This window comes from Mus musculus, chromosome 8 (assembly GCF_000001635.26).
Source record: "Mus musculus strain C57BL/6J chromosome 8, GRCm38.p6 C57BL/6J".
Lineage (NCBI taxonomy): Eukaryota > Metazoa > Chordata > Mammalia > Rodentia > Muridae > Mus > Mus musculus.
In genome coordinates, this window is record NC_000074.6 from 92,712,889 (window position 1) to 92,717,237 (window position 4,349).

The 4,349-nt window shown below is 45.7% G+C and overlaps 1 pseudogene; it reads right to left on the minus strand.

Moving 5' to 3' along the window:
- On the minus strand, positions 2,858-4,058 carry Gapdh-ps16 (glyceraldehyde-3-phosphate dehydrogenase, pseudogene 16; annotated as a pseudogene).

Genomic DNA, 4,349 nt, shown 5'->3' on the forward strand with positions numbered 1-4,349 from the left:
ACAAAAGTGAGTCCACAGGGAGTGGGTTTTCAGGTCATATTCAGCTCAGATCCCTGGAATCTTCTCTCTAGAGTGTGCTATGTCTTCTGCAGTAGAGACTTACCTCTGGAAGGCAACCAAGGGCAATGTCAATAGCCTATATGGTTTCAGGAGTCTTTTGGACAACCCTGACCCACAATTGAAAAGGAAATTTCTCACACCACTTTCAGTGTTGTTGTTAGAGAGTCTAATGTTCTTTGACCAAGCATGGTCAGCCCAAGTGGACCCACTTCATCTAAATAGTACACACACACACACACACACACACACACACACACACAGAGAGAGAGAGAGAGAGAGAGAGAGAGAGACACAGAGACACACACACAGAGAGACACACATGCACACGTATATGAGAGAGAGAGAGAGAGAGAGAGAGAGATCTTTCTGTATTAGATACAACTTTTGGTTGGTTAATCAAAAGTGATATGATTCCTTGCGGCCATTTCAAACATCCTTAGCATTTTCCCCTCCTCCCTTTAGGAAAGAAAGTTTCTTTGTTGCTGCTGCTCCTACTGTGTTTGATTGTTATTCATCATTCAAAATGCAAAGAGGGTTGCATGCATTCAGTAACCAGTGCACTGTCCTTTCTGTAGTGAAACACTCTTGCAGTTGGACTAGGGTTGGGTGAGATACTTCTTATAGGTAAGAAAATCAACAGTAACCCAGAAGATCACAGGGAAGTTGTAGTCCTGAGGGGCTGAGCTTGAAAGCTGGAGGGGTGGGAATAGCAGCACCCACTCAATGGCCTAGATCTTTGAGCGAGGGGAGGGAGGCAAGGAAGCCACTTTCAGCTACATCTTGAATGGGAGGCCAGACCTCATGGGAGATCTTGTCTCCAAAAGGACAAAATCAAAATAAATTAAGATAAAATGGGGCTATCAAGATTGCTCAGTGGTGGGTAAAACATTTGCTGAATAAGTCTAAAGAATATAACTTTGATCCTTAGTATCTACTCTGGAAGGAAAGAAGAGACTACAGAAAGTGTTCCTCTGACCTGCAAAGGAGGCTGTGTGTGGCATGCATGAACTAAATACACTGATGATGTGATGGTGGTGGTGGTGGTGATGATGATGGTGGCGGTGAATATAATAAATTAAATTTTAAAATAAAATAAATTTTAAAAGAAAAAAATGTCAATGTACCATCCCTCTGTCTTGGGTTTTGCCATATGTTTTGTCTCTTCTGCTAAAAATGACTTTGTGTTCTGTTGTAGGATTTTCCCTGTCCAATTACATTAGGGAAGCAGTTGGCCTGTGATTGGACAGGGAAAGGGGAGGCAGAGCTAAGAGTTGCAGGGACAGAGAGCATCTGAAGGGGGAGAGAAGGAAGGCCAAGATGGCAGCAGATATGAACCAGCGCGGCTTTAACCAGCCACAAGTAGTTATGATATCATAAGGTTAGAATAACTAGGATAAAGCTTTTATCATTATCAATTGGTTCTGAAATTATTGTATTGGCATCTTATAGATTGAGAGCTTATTGGTACATAAATCTGATTGGTTAATTATAAGGTTCAAGAGTTTTGCTTTACTTGGTTCCTGGAATGTGGAACCGCTGATGGAGGAGAGGGAACTAGTGCTTCCAGGGACAAGCAAGCCAGCGGCGATGGAGAGAGTTACCAGTGACAGGAATGTGAGAGCATGGTCCTGCCCCATCAGGGAGTTGGCAGGTTGAGAAAATCAAGAGTGCAGAGAGTTGGCGGGTTCATTTTTAATATTTCAGCCTGTGTCTTGCTTTGTCCAATGTGTTGGATGTTCATAGACATGATCCCCAGTGGCTTAAAAGGTACTTGTGTTGGGCCATTCTTGCCAGCTCTCCTGTTTCTCTGCCTTTGCCCAAGGAAAAGTGGATACTGAGTAGCCTAGAATCCCAGGGCACAGGGTGGGAAACACTTGGAACACATCTTTCTTAGGTGCTAAACTCACTAGAGAAAACAAGCGCTTTTCAGGACAAATGTGATTGTTTAGATACAAAACACCAACCTGAGTTTAACATATCGTAAAATGCAGACACTAACAAGATGGCCCGAATTGTAGGCAGTTTGAGTTGAGTTACCTGGGCAAATAAACTTCTCTCAACTTTGGTTTGCTTGCAGGGGCAGTCAGCTTCACTGTGAGCTGATCTATGAGGATCTGCAAACTCACAGAGCCAAGAGCCTGCATTGGAATTTTCCAGAAACAGCAGCTAGTAACTGGACTATCACATATTACATTCCCTTTGGAACACACAGTGTACATGGAGAAGAGAGGAGTGGAGAGGAGAGGAGAGGAGAGGAGAGGAGAGGAGAGGAGAGGAGAGGAGAGGAGAGGAGAGGAGAGGAGAGGAAATAAACATCATGTCTGTGACCAGTTCTGAAAGGCAATAGATTCCTTAAAGCAATAAATGTCTATTTCCAAGATGGAGACCGGGCTTCTGCAGGCATCTGAATTCGGTCAGATTCCTCAGTTCTTTCCTCACTGCCCATCCATCCTGATCTTCAGAGATATTCTCCATTTTGGCATCTCTATCTTCAGCACCTGTGTGATGGTTACTTAGAACTCAGGACCTTAGACAGAAAGGTTATTTTCATTGTTACTTTATAGCAATGGTGAGTGTTCTTTTTTTTCTTTGTTTCTCTATAGAGCTATGATATAAACTTTCTTTGTAGAATTATTGTTATTGTTTTTGTTGTTATTGTTGTTTGATTTGTTTTTAATACAAAACTTATTTGCTTTGTTTTTGATACAGAGTCTCTCCTATGGTGTCTTGGGGTAGATAAGTCTCCTGACTCAGATTCCTTGGTAACTCATTTTATTTTATTTTATTTTATTTTTTTTGGGTGCAGTGAACTTTATTGATGGTATTCAAGAGAGTAGGGAGGGCTCCCTAGGCCCCTCCTGTTATTATGGGGGTCTGGGATGGAAATTGTGAGGGAGATGCTCAGTGTTGGGGGCCGAGTTGGGATAGGGCCTCTCTCTTGCTCAGTGTCCTTGCTGGGGTGGGTGGTCCAGGGTTTCTTACTCCTTGGAGGCCATGTAGGCCATGAGGTCCACCACCCTGTTGCTGTAGCCGTATTCATTGTCATACCAGGAAATGAGCTTGACAAAGTTGTCATTGAGAGCAATGCCAGCCCCGGCATCGAAGGTGGAAGAGTGGGAGTTGCTGTTGAAGTCGCAGGAGACAACCTGGTCCTCAGTGTAGCCCAAGATGCCCTTCAGTGGGCCCTCAGATGCCTGCTTCACCACCTTCTTGATGTCATCATACTTGGCAGGTTTCTCCAGGCGGCACGTCAGATCCACGACGGACACATTGGGGGTAGGAACACGGAAGGCCATGCCAGTGAGCTTCCCGTTCAGCTCTGGGATGACCTTGCCCACAGCCTTGGCAGCACCAGTGGATGCAGGGATGATGTTCTGGGCAGCCCCACGACCATCACGCCACAGCTTTCCAGAGGGGCCATCCACAGTCTTCTGGGTGGCAGTGATGGCATGGACTGTGGTCATGAGCCCTTCCACAATGCCAAAGTTGTCATGGATGACCTTGGCCAGGGGGGCTAAGCAGTTGGTGGTGCAGGATGCATTGCTGACAATCTTGAGTGAGTTGTCATATTTCTCGTGGTTCACACCCATCACAAACATGGGGGCATCGGCAGAAGGGGCGGAGATGATGACCCTTTTGGCTCCACCCTTCAAGTGGGCCCCGGCCTTCTCCATGGTGGTGAAGACACCAGTAGACTCCACGACATACTCAGCACCGGCCTCACCCCATTTGATGTTAGTGGGGTCTCGCTCCTGGAAGATCGTGATGGGCTTCCCGTTGATGACAAGCTTCCCATTCTCGGCCTTGACTGTGCCGTTGAATTTGCCGTGGGTGGAGTCATACTGGAACATGTAGACCATGTAGTTGAGGTCAATGAAGGGGTCGTTGATGGCAACAATCTCCACTTTGCCACTGCAGATGGCAGCCCTGGTGACCAGGCGCCCAATACGGCCAAATCCGTTCACACCGACCTTCACCATTTTGTCTACGGGACGAGGCTGGCACTGCACAAGAAGATGCGGCTGTCTCTGGAACAGGGAGGAGCAGAGAGCCCTCATTTTATTTTTAAAGAAACTAAGTCTCTTTTAAAAAAAACTACACAGTGGTACTTAAAATGACATTTGGAAATCACTCCCTTAATGAATACTTACCTGATTAAGCAGGAGAAGTGCTTACAAGCAGGAGTAAAAAACAAGTGAGTGGTTGACGCATCCACAGACTCAGAGTGGATGCCAGTATCGATTGACTTCACCCAGACATTGTGTTACCGGTCTATAAACATGAGGAAC